At 47.2% G+C, this 12,447-nt stretch overlaps 1 pseudogene; it reads right to left on the minus strand.

Moving 5' to 3' along the window:
- Window positions 1–5,991: 5,991 nt before the first annotated feature.
- Window positions 5,992–11,637, minus strand: LOC125944274 (uncharacterized; annotated as a pseudogene).
- Window positions 11,638–12,447: the final 810 nt, after the last annotated feature.

Genomic DNA, 12,447 nt, shown 5'->3' on the forward strand with positions numbered 1-12,447 from the left:
CAGAATTTCGAAAATCTTCCGTGATTGTCAAATATGTTCTACCAACGACAAAAAGCCTTTCGAAAGCCAAGTAGAGCCCTAGACTCTACCTAATTTACCCGCAGCGCGTCGTTCACACGTGCGTTCATTCGGTGTAATTTAATGAGACTGAGTGATTTGTTTCTTGTTGGGAGCTCATAATTCGAAATCTTATATGATGACCAGACCAAAAAAAAGTAAAAAACCACAAGCGTTGCTTCTGCGGCCATCTGTATGCGCTGACCCGTGATGGCCACGAATTCCGGCCGTGGGGACCAACGCGAGGCCCAGCTTCTACCCAGCTTGTCTTCAAAGCTCTGCAAGTGAGCTGCGTGCATGGACTGACAAATTATGGCTGTTACTAACAATGGATACGCGTCGATTGACCTTCTAGGCGCTGCTGCCGCATGAAGCTGTGTGTGTGAACTGCTGTGGGGAATATTAAGCTGTAGGAAAGGCTACAGTGCGTCCAGGTGTCACCAACCTTCTTGGGTGTCACCCACACGGAACGCGATCTGAGGCGAGGGAAGCCGAGCTCAGTGCACGCCAACCCCCTTTCCTCCTCTTTCCTTCTCCCCGACACACCAAACGACCCTGATGTGTCGCCCGTCACGTGATCCACCGCCGGCGCGTGTTTCCCGCACCTGCTCTTTCTTGCTTGTGGTCTTACATTCCTTCCTTCTGCCTTTTTTTTCTTTATTTCTCGCCCCTGGCTCATACTCGCATATCCACTGCGGGTATGAGCCATAGTAGGTTTAGCGCTACATCGCCGGAGCAGGCTAATGTATACAAGCTTCACATGGAAAATTAACCGCGCGGCACTGCTAATAAAACATGCATAGTACATTCATTCAAAATGTTCCCCCGTGAGCACAGTATTTTCCGCCAGAGGTTCCATTGTAAGCGCAATTTTAACCTACAAACTTTCTCCCACACTAATAGATGCATTTTTATGACATCACAAAGTGTCCAAAATAATATTCCTAATGAACATTGTACTATTGAGGACTTACTCTGTTGTTTTCGCAATAAACGCAAAATAACGTTCAGCATCATCGACCTTCCACGTGACCTATTGCCTAAAGTTAATTTTACCGGTACGTTCGCGTATATAGCATGGGCGGAATAATAATGGTAACAGCGCGAAAATAACGACGGATGGAGTGAAAGAACACAGGACGAGCGCTGACTCACAAATAAGTTTACTAATACACACACGAAGGAATATAAGCGACACAGGCAATCACTCAGCAAAGCGAAGGAAAACAACCAGGACACGTGGTTACAGGGCATCTGTTACGGCATCGAGCTAAGTACTCTAATTCCTGCTGACAAAGCGCGATTAAAGGCTGGCTGCACAAATAATCGAGTGATTGCATCAGTATGCTTGAAAAAAAAATGGCTGTCGCCTTGAGCCGTAGCTTACACTTGCATTGTCGGCAATGCGCAGACACATGCGCGTAATCATTCTTGTCCAAAGACAGGTCGTGCTCCCTAATTTTTACATTGATGCACCGTACCCGTTTTCGTTCTGTACAACCACCCGCATTTTTAACTATGTCGCGCGAGAACACTCTAGCATGGTCGTGCGTCCTTCTGCAGGGAACATCGCATTAGACGACTGTTGCACAGCAGCGTGCTTAGTGCACGTTAGAGTACTTCTGCCGGTCTCGCTGATTATTCCCACTTAAAGGCGCTAAGATTACGCGTGATGGACGCTCGCACGCTATAGGTAAAAATGCGGAAGGCTTTACGCTCGCCAACACGAGAGCGGGAAGGAGTACGCAACATTGGATCTGCAGCCAACATACTTATTGACATGAATCACTTTGCACTCAACAGAACTACGTGCTGCTCCACTGGCTCGCCTTTCGATTGCCCGATTAATAGCACTGGATTTACCAGGGCCGAAAAAACAACCTGCGCCCCATAAGGATCTGCAACGTTATTGAGGTCGTGAGACAAGCTGAGTGCATAGCGTATAACTACCACATTCTTATTTCTGCTTCTTTCCATCGGTCTCCTGCCTCCTAATGGTTTTCACCCTTTTATTCCAACTTCTCACAGCTGCGGGTATTTAGCTACCCGGGTACCCAGCTTTGTCAAGTCTGACTACCTGACGTGCAAAGAGGCAAACCCATTGCACGCACACATGCTTTTACCAGGGCAGCCCTAAATCCTAACAAACGGCATTTGTGACTACTTTGGAATGACCTGAGCAAAAGTTCAACAGTGGCTTGGCAGCAAGGGGAAAATATTCCCAACAGATATGGCTGTCTAAAAAAGGTTGTCTATGCTCCAGCTGTTGTAGTTCATCCTCTTTGGCTAGTTCCGAGGTGAATCTCAGACCCTGACCAAGCTTCTTGAAAAGATCTAGTAATTCGGCCACCTTGTTGGTAGAGTCGCCTCAGTTAGAACCAGAAAATTATCAACATATCGGAACGTCTTGATGGCTATCCCAGAAAGACGCCGGTCTAATGACACATCCAGCTGCGGAAGAAAAATGCTGCTCAGGACGGGAGCCACCCTGGACCAGACTCAGGTACCAGCCCTCTGTATGAAAGCCATGTCATTCTCTTTTTTCAGCTCCTGGTAAACTGATTACTATTTGTCGGGCAGTTGAAAGGCTAGCTAGGGAAGCACCATATAATTTTACTGTTTGCTGCAAAGTGAATCATGTCAATAAGAATGTACGCTGCAGAACCAATGTTGTGTGATCTTTCCCGCTCTCGTGTGGACGAGTCTACATAGGGAAAACGGGCCCGCGCATCAGTATAAACTTAGGGAGCACGAATTGTCCTTGGACAAGAATGATTTCTCTGCCCAATGCCGACAGTGCAAGTGTAAGCCACGGCTATAGTGCCTAGAATATACTGGCTAGTGTGCCGACCGCGGCCTTCCGGGTGGCACCATTTGCAATGAATGTCGGCGGCTGCCGCTAGGAGCGCTGCAGTGCGGGTGGGTGTAAAGTCCCTTGATGTAGGAAAGTACCGCAACTCTTTGTACTTTGCCGCCGGCGCGCGACCTCCTCGCCTCCTCCTCGCCCCTCGCGAGTCCCCTGCGCGACAGACGGCCTTGGGCGCGTTTTCCTGCACGATGATTGGTCTCCCTGCCGTTGCGCTTGGAAACGAGCGGAGCTTGCGTTTTGCTTGTGTTTTGCTTTTTCGTTCGCGCCATTTCGCGCCTCAGCTCGGCTGGCTCGGCGTATAGAGAACGTCGCGCGCTAACAATGCACGCTGTTTCGAGCACTGTCTGCTGGCGCTATGCCGTGCTGCTGCGCATATAACTGCAGCAAGAAGCGTGATGATGGCTATGCAGTTCTTACGATACCGTAAGGAAAGCGTGATGGCTTGTGCAAGAAGTAGTGGCTGCACAAAATTGGCTGGAAGAAATAGAAACTTTAATAGAAACTTTATTGTAATGAAAACGATATTAAGGAGGGGTGGTCGGAGCCTCTCAGGCCAGGGCCCCACTGGTCACCGCCACCTGCCTGGCCTGGCTAATTAAAGACTTTTGTCTTGCCAGGTCGGAGCGGGCGAGCTGTGCCTCCCACTGCTCCATTGTGTTACTGGTATTTGGTCTATGAGGGTGCTTAGCGCACTCCCAAGTTACGTGAATTAGGGTAGGTATGCCACCGCACCAAGGACAGTTGACCCTATAACGAGTGGGATACATGGCATTTAGCAATTTTAAATGGGAGAATACCCCAGTCTGTATTTTACGCCAATCGGTGGCCTCTTCCCCGCTAAGTTGTGGGTGAGGCGGCGGGTATTTTCTGCGGACTCTACGCTGATGAGCAAGCATGTCTTTGGCATTTAAATTTGTAGGATTTTGTGAGGGATAGTGCGAGTGGTTGGGGTTCGAAGAGGACGCCGTCGCTCGGTTAGAATACCCTCGAGCTAACGCGTTAGCCTTTTCGTTCCCCTGTACCCCCGCGTGGCCCGGGCACCAGAGTAGGCGATGACGGTGGTTGAAGGATTTGGGGATTATGGCGAGGCTAGCCACAGTCACGTGCCCCTTAAGAAACATGCTACACGTCTCCTGTGAGTTCGTAACAACGACCGAGTCCCTTTGCGAACGCTCCGCATAAGCGAGTGCGATCGCCACTGGTAATATTTCGGCAGAGGTGGGGTATCCCGCTGTGGCCGATGCGGTTATTTGCTGCTGGCAGATCACGTTCACGACTGCCAGTGCGTACCTACTTTGATAGCGCAGGCCGGTCGCTTCTGCATACACAGCTGCGTCCGTGTCCGGAAGAACTTTGTTCCGACAAGGAACAGTGTTCTTTGCGAGGTAAGGGGCCTTTCTTATTGCTCGTATCAAAGCATCCCCTAATGCTGCATTTTTCCAATTCTTCCGGCCTGCTCATTAGCGTTTTTGCTGCGGCAATTTGTACGTTGCATAAAAATGGGGTTCTCCTCAGAATGCTGAATATTCTGCTGGGACTCCATCACCTCGCACGTCGTCAACTCTTATTCAATCGGAAATGGCATATTTGTACACTAGCATTGTTTCTCATTCTGAATATTATATGATACTCTTCTACGTTATCTGTATCTTGTCAAATAAGTTTTTTTGCGCGTGCACGAAAATAAAGCATCTTACTGACCATTCTTTTTGTTTTTTGTGTGATAAATGTTTTTTCTGATGTCTAATCAAAATCACAATTTTAACTATCCGCCTACTACGAAATTAAACGGTATGTTGGTGTGAACTATCAAAATACCTTTTCCAGAGGCGTTTCTTCTGCCTAAAATATAGAATGCTTTCTCCTATAAGTATACCGATTATTTTTTAAGCTTCATTGACACCGACACCTAAAGAATAACCTGTAAATACCTTTCCTCAGATTCTGTTATTGTGGGTGATGAGTGGCTGCGGGCACCGTTTCATCGCACTGAAATTGCGCAACCGTCCTATTCAATGCAGAAACCACAGCGCAAAAGCTACTTTGACATTGAGACAAACACATGGACGGACGATGCTCTCGCCAGTAATTCATTATAAGAAGGCACACTGAATATAATACCTGCGGTGCACATGCGCGCACATACAAGAAAAAACTGCCAAACATAGAGCGATCTGCTACAAGCAATACTAGATCAGATGCAAAAAGTAAAGCAGCGTATCGTGTGGCAGAAAAAATAACTAGAGTATAGAACTCGCCTCAAAGCTCCTTTTACATCAGTGTGTGTCATTCATACGGCTTTAAGATAAAACCAACCTCCTCATAAACGTTGCCTTCAGCATTCTCCATGCTGTTATCACCATTTTTCAAAATATTCTACGCCACTGGGGCGCGGAACTGGCCCAAAATAATGCGCCTCTATCGAATTCTGCGGCCCGTCCGCGGGAGCCCAGGTGCAATAGCGTGCCGTGCGCAGCGCGCGCAGCCGGCGGGCGAGGAGAATTGAGGAGGAAAGCGCGCGCGCGGAGGAGAGTGTCGCTACTTTCAAGATCAAGGGGTTTTAGGTGGGTGCGGCGGCGCCGCCCGCTATTCATAGACCGCAGTGTTTTCACAAGGGGGCTGCTGCGCATTTTGTATTTATAAGGCGATAGGAGCAGTAAAGTTCTCATTTGGGAAGGTGATTTCTAATTTAGGGTTTCGTTTGACTATGAGAAGGCCTATTTACTGCTTGCTGCTTGCATGAAAAGCTTATACTTGCTCAGCTGGGCTTCGAGCGTCGGACCTCCAGTGCTTCTATGCTGCGCAGGGTAAACGGAATTTGTATTTCAGTGATAGCGCAAATTTGTAAAAGTAATTTGTAGGCTACTTTATTCTAATAAAGTAAAGTAATGCTAAGGTTATATGTCCTGTAAAGCTGACTGCTGGTTCTACTCGCTTATACCTGGTAAACTCTTTCTCTTTTATGTCTAATATAGCTAAACAAATGTACGAACCAGATCTTTTATTTAAAGTAACAAATAGTTTATTGAAACGTAACAACACTCAAAGGTAGGCACAATATATCACTAGATGAAATAATAAAAACATCCATAAAGAAGATATGTCGAGTGGAAGTGGCACAGTTTATGGAGCTTCTGCCGTTCCCTTCGCGCTTCCCTCTCCTTGTTGATGCCTTTTACAAAAAAAAAAACGAAACCTCAAGAGAAGATAGAACTTTACAAGTGCCGTCAAAGCTGCTTTTTCATGCTCTGGGAACCCTAGTTGAGGAAAGGCCAGTGTCTGCAGCTGACTTGAAAATTCAGCTAAACTCGCTTCATGTAACTTTTTTTGCTCAAAAACACAGTAAACGCAGTTTCCATGGCCTTTAGAGCGGTTGACAAGTTCTGACTAGGATAGACAAGGCCTCCATTATCAAAATGGGTAGTGAAGTATGAAGCAGCGTCGCTTCACTTACGCAAAGGCAGCCTGCACACGGGAGACAAGAATTTTTGGCAATTATCTTTCGTGCAAAATAACCTGCAGTATTGTAGATTAAAGCACTATTGCTCTTTTTTTCTGTGTACGCTTCATGGTCACCACTGCCCACGAGAGACTGAATGGCATCCTCACTTTATTGATACTTCCGTGGTCAAGAAGGCCATCTATCCCTCCCGTTGTTGCACACCACTCAGTTGGATTCAGCATTGCCTTGACTATGTCTGCTGGGCAGTTCCCTCCTCTTGGTGGTTTAGCTAGATTATAAAATGCCAGTAAATTGAAAGTCACGAGAAACTGCGAAACTGTTGGGTGATCTTTGCACCCTGATGAATGTCTAATTATTCCGAAAAGGTTTTTTAGCTTATCCTGGATTAAACAGGACGTTAAATGATATTTGAAGCCTACGGTGGATGTCAAGTAGGACAACGGATCAAAGGTATGATGGTAACCCTTAGTCCAGAAGCTGTGCTTTGTGTAAGAAAACCACCACCAGCTGGTTAGGCATGGTGCTCCCACTGTTGCAAATATTCAAGAAGCCCTTTCAAAAAGTGCATGTTTGGGCTGCCAGGCTTGAGCGCCTTTTCGCTGGTTTGTGATGTCATGACACGCACCAGGCGATTCATTTCTTTCAGAAAATCTACAGTCCGTTGCACAGTCCTATACGAAGACTCAATGCCCTCCTTGTACGCAAAAAGCTCTTTGATTACATGATCGCCGAAGAGCTGAAATGCGAGATCCACCTTCATTTTTTCGAAACAGTTCGGCTTAATATGGGAATTTGTAATGCTCGGCACCACCTTTAGTGCAACACTTTCCCTATCTGCTTCGAAAGCTACTTGAACAAGACCACTGCGGACATGTCCAGCAGGTGTCAGGTACCATTTTGCAACAAATCCATTTCTCATGTTTTTCATTAGGTGTGAAAAATCCGTCGCAAAGGACAGCTGCCTCTTCGGATCGACTAGGTGCTTGGTGGTGCTCCGGACGTGGCTTGCAGAACCTTGTAAAAAAGAAAAAAACATGCCGAGAAGGAACAATCATTATTTTATTTGAAAAATTAAATTGTGTGGTTTTACGTGCCGTAACCACAATATGATTATGAAGCACTCGGTAGTGGGGGACAGGACTACGGATTATTTTGACCACCTGGGGTGGTTTAACGGGCACCCAATGCTCGACAACTCTTGACGGATCTACAGGGGCTGTAATCTTCCCCGCAAAAGCTGTGACCCTTCAGTTTCAAACTTCTCACCAGACAACGTCGACTGCGGCGGAGCTTGCTGCACTTCGCTGCGCACTTCACATAATTCACGAAGACTTACCACGAAGATGGAGCATATTTACAGATTCAAAGGCCGCCCTGCATTGTCTGCTATCCGCTCTACGTCGTGGACAACAAGACCAACTTGTGCTGGAAATAAGGCACCTTTGTCACCAACTGGCAGAAAAAGGACATGACATCACTTTTCAGTGGCTCCCAGGCCACTGCGGCATCATGGGCAACGAACAGGCCGATGAAGCTGCGAGGAGGGCTCACGAAAATGCTGTGAAGGAACCCATCCCGCTATCAAGAGCCGATGCAGTAACAAAGCTTCGCATAATCGCGCGTGATTCCACACGATCCATGTGGAACACACCTGGTTTCCAACATACTCGACTGCACCGCCTGGACCCATCCCTCCGACTACGCATTCCATCTGGACTTCCTCGAATCGAGACAACTGCTCTCTGCCGACTGTGGCTTGGAGTATCCTTTACGAATGCTTTTGCTTGTCGCATCGGAATGGCCGACAGTGCTGCCTGTGATACTTGCGGCAGCGAGGAAACACTCCAACATATCCTGTGTCATTGTCCCCGCTACAGCTCCCAGAGACAGTCGCTCGTAACGGAGTTGGCACGCCTCGACGACCGGCCGCTTTCTGAGCAGACGATTTTAGAATGCCGACTGATACGGTCTTCACAGCAGAAGGCGACGAGGGCGCTACTGAAGTTCCTCCGGTCAAGCGACCTGTTTGAACGACTGTGACGCTCCTGAGTTCCTTTGTGTGTGTGTGTATGTGTTTTTTTTTCTTTTCTTTATCTCCCTCTCTAGGTGTGTGCATTTTTCTTTATCTTTCTGTCTCCCCTTACCCCTTCCCCAGTGTAGGGTAGCAAACTGGATATTTACCTTCCGGTTAACCTCCCTGCCTTTCGCATCTCATTTCTCTCTCTCTCTCTCTCAATGATCGGTACACTGGCGCTTTTGTATTCGAATTCGCCCCCGTCGAAATGCAGGGGCCGCGGCAAGGATTTGATCCCGCGCTCTTGGGCTTAGCAGCGCAACACAAAAGCCACTGCGCCCACGCTGGTCATTACTTTATCACAACTTGTAAAAATCGTAAACCGTGTGCTGCAGTAGCACAACGTTGTAAGAAGAACTTGGCATATTACACTCAAATAAAATGTCACCTTGTATTCCAAACAGCCACCACATGCTCCTATTCCAGCTGGCGCCGTCGCATGTTATGCAGTCTACAAAGAGGCCAGCTTTTTCAGCAAGGACAGCCGTTTCCACAATGATTTTCGCCTGTGTAGCGGATTTCACTTTGCCCTCGGAGGCAAAAACGCCAAGAATTTGTGTCCAGTTTCCTGCATAGAGGTATAAGTATTTTTAAGAGCACACGCTTTGCGTAATATATGGTTGAGAAGCAATAACTAAAAATAAATCAGCTTACCAGTAAATGGCTGAAACAGCACAACCATGCCACGGCCTGCAAGCACATTCTTCTGGTCAGCAGGTATATGATCCCCGAGGTCGACAAAGCCTTCAATACGGCCTTAATAGTAAAAGAGAAGCACAGGAGGAACATCTAGTTTTGTTTTCACATCTCTCAAAAATGGTTAGAATATATGAATCGCTGTAAAACAATGTTAAAATGACAGTTTCACATGAAAGGCGAGGAATTTTACATCGACGGCAAAGCGTCAAACAACTACACGAAGTATGAAGGTTCGTAGTTTTATCGGCGGTGTAGGTTGCAGTAAACTATAAATAAATTTACAAGAGCAGTGTCGCGTATGCACAGGCACTTCTTGGACGGATATCACTCGATGACCAGGAACATTCACTGTCACAAACAGCGGGGAGGGAACGCTACGTGCTGCCTCTTGCTTCACCACCTTTCGGGAAATTTAGATTATTTGACCTCCAACTCTGTGTGTGCAGGAACAGAGGGCGTTTATGTAGCCACAAGCCATCTCGGCTCGCCCTTATGCTATGCACCCGCTGCATATAACCTCCAAGATACGGCGCACACACATCCATACGCGGCCACTGCCTGGCTAGAGGAGCAGACGCTCCCTCGCCTGCCACCCCCACACCAAGCTCGCGTTCAATAACGTGAGCTCCAACATTGAGCGCACGGGAAGGTGGTGTGCGTCAAACTATTACCATTTTCGGCTCACCCTCGCACGCACAGCATACGGCACTCAGGGTGTGATAGGATCTTATCGCACTTGAATTTTATCCAGAACGTTACAGCGGTGGCTAAAATTTACCTGGACCACGTGGTCATATAATTGATATCGCAATAAAAAAGTAACACCTTAGGCATATGGACTTTCGATCGTACATTTCGTTTGAGGGAAATCGTAGTGATTAACAGAACATCACATTTTTCGTCGTGTACGCAGGACTTTGCAAGAATTTGTACTTTAGCTTTACTCACCTGCTTATTTTACATGCAGGTGCTCGGAAAGCTTGATCTCATCGATGACGAGGCCACTGCGTCGACTTTAAACATCCATGGTGTTCGAAGGCATTGGAAATATTGGCACTGAGGCCACAGCCCCCCTTAAAGCGCTGCAGGTAGCTTTGCAGGCATGTTCTACCGGGCAGAACCATAACAGTTTCTCTGCGTCGATTTTCGTATAACTTCGGGCTGCGCATCTTCATCATCATGCATTCCACGATCCACTCATCATTGTATCGCATGCCTTTATGTGACTTCCGTCTTGCAGCAAGGAAACAACTCTTGACAGCGAGTCGCTGTTTTGGGGGAAGAGATTTAATTTACTCTCAAATGCTTCTTCGCTAGGAGCCTTATTTTGCTCTTTCATGTGAGCCACCTGTTCTTTTACAGCTGCGAGTCGTTTCTTGGTTCTCGACAAATTGCGAGAAATGTCCTTACAGTGTTTCATATAACGATGCTTTCCTGCGCTTGCCTTTTCTCTTTTCTTTTTACTGCAGGCTTGGTTTCGCGCCAGAATTTTTTGGTACTTGCAGAAAACACAAGACTCCTCATCAGACTGCGTAGACAACGAGCATTTATCCGCAAAAAACACGTCTCTGTAGGAAGTGTGCTTCATTGAAGCAGGCGTTAGGCCTCATCCACCACAAAGAGCTGTTAAGGAAACGTCTTTGATCGGGATTCGACGTCAGCGAGTTCTGAGGACTTGTTTCGACTTCTCCCTTCCTCTCAGGTACACCGTGGCTATCACTGATTGTCGTTCAGGCAAAGGCTTTTCGAACAATACCATTTTCTCAATGAATAGTGTGGCGTGGTTATTCACTTTGGCTTCACAATAAGCGTAAGCTACTGATTCTACTGGCGGAGATGGTACTTTCATCCAAGAGACCGGAACAGAGAGGTCGCAGAACGGGTGGCGAATTCAGAAGTGGTTTGCAGGCGCTGAGCTTCATCATTTTGCGCGCTTGCTGCTTCAGAGCTACAGCGCCGGGTGCACTCATCACGTACAGCAGTATTCAGATGGTCCCCACATCCTTCAATGCTCTCTGATTCGGTACTCTCAACGGCTGAGCACACCTCAGAGGCAACTCACTGGGCACGCCTGTGCCATTTTGCCGGAAGCTCTAGGTCCTGTTCGCACAGATTTCTTGTTTTCCTTTTTCCTGACACTTTAGGCACAAGGTGCTTAGATACTGAGGAAATATCGTGGGTATGGCGTAGGGTTTAAGGCAGCTGTTTATCGCGGGTAATCTCGTGGACAACGCCGTTCACGGTGATAGAGAACGCGCGCTCGATTAAACTGCTTTCGAAATATTTTTCACAAACCACAACTGTTGGCGTCAGCCTTCTGTCCGATCTCGTGATCATTCTTGCCCATTCTGCTAGCCGTGTGGCATCAGATGGTGCAGTGAAGAAGGATACACGATCTTTGTTCGAGCGGCAACCACTTCTACACAACGGCACAAAGCAGGTCCTCTCCTTGCACTGTCGCTTTGGCTTCGCCATTTTTTCACCGCCGCCTCATAGTTCTCGTAATGACAGGCACTGGCTCACAACAACGACGCACTCACTCTTTCACAACCCCAAGAAGAAACACAAAACACTGTAATAACACTGAAAACGCATACATAGGAATCGACGCAACCGCTGCGATACTGCTGTGCGAAGCAGACGACAAGCGGAGTCTGCACCCACCTGTATTACTGCGACCCCTGTCGGCCACCGTGGGCATTCATTGCAGACGGTGCCACGCTCCTCCATTGAAAAGAGCTGGTGGTCGCCATACTAGCCAGCATATTCTAGGCACTATACCACGGCTTAAGAAGACAGTCATTTTGTTGAAGCTTACTGATGTATCCACGAGATTAATCGTGGAGGCAGCCCACACAGAGTGGAAAGGCTAATGGTGTATTCCCAAGTAACACAGAACGTTGTGTAAACGTTACCTGATTGTTACAAATGCCATGCAACGTAAACGGCCAACCTCAACGTTGAAGGTACGTTGCCAGCTGTACGTTCAAGTGATGTCCCAAATAAATGTCAAAGCAACATCCCGACACCCACGTTGTGTCCACGTTGCATCTAAACATCAATTTAACGTGTAAATGATAATAATGTAGCAACGTTACAAAACAGCACGTTCAAAGACGTTGCCGGATGTCACCAATATTGACATTATTGCGTTGCCAGGCTGCTGTAGCATTTCGCATGTGTGCGTTCATGACACTATACGATATTTTCATTTTCAACTGAACATTCATCTTTATCATACAGTGACACATGGAGCTGTATAGTGTTATGCATTAATTAATATTT

This window comes from Dermacentor silvarum, chromosome 3, assembly GCF_013339745.2.
Source record: "Dermacentor silvarum isolate Dsil-2018 chromosome 3, BIME_Dsil_1.4, whole genome shotgun sequence".
Lineage (NCBI taxonomy): Eukaryota > Metazoa > Arthropoda > Arachnida > Ixodida > Ixodidae > Dermacentor > Dermacentor silvarum.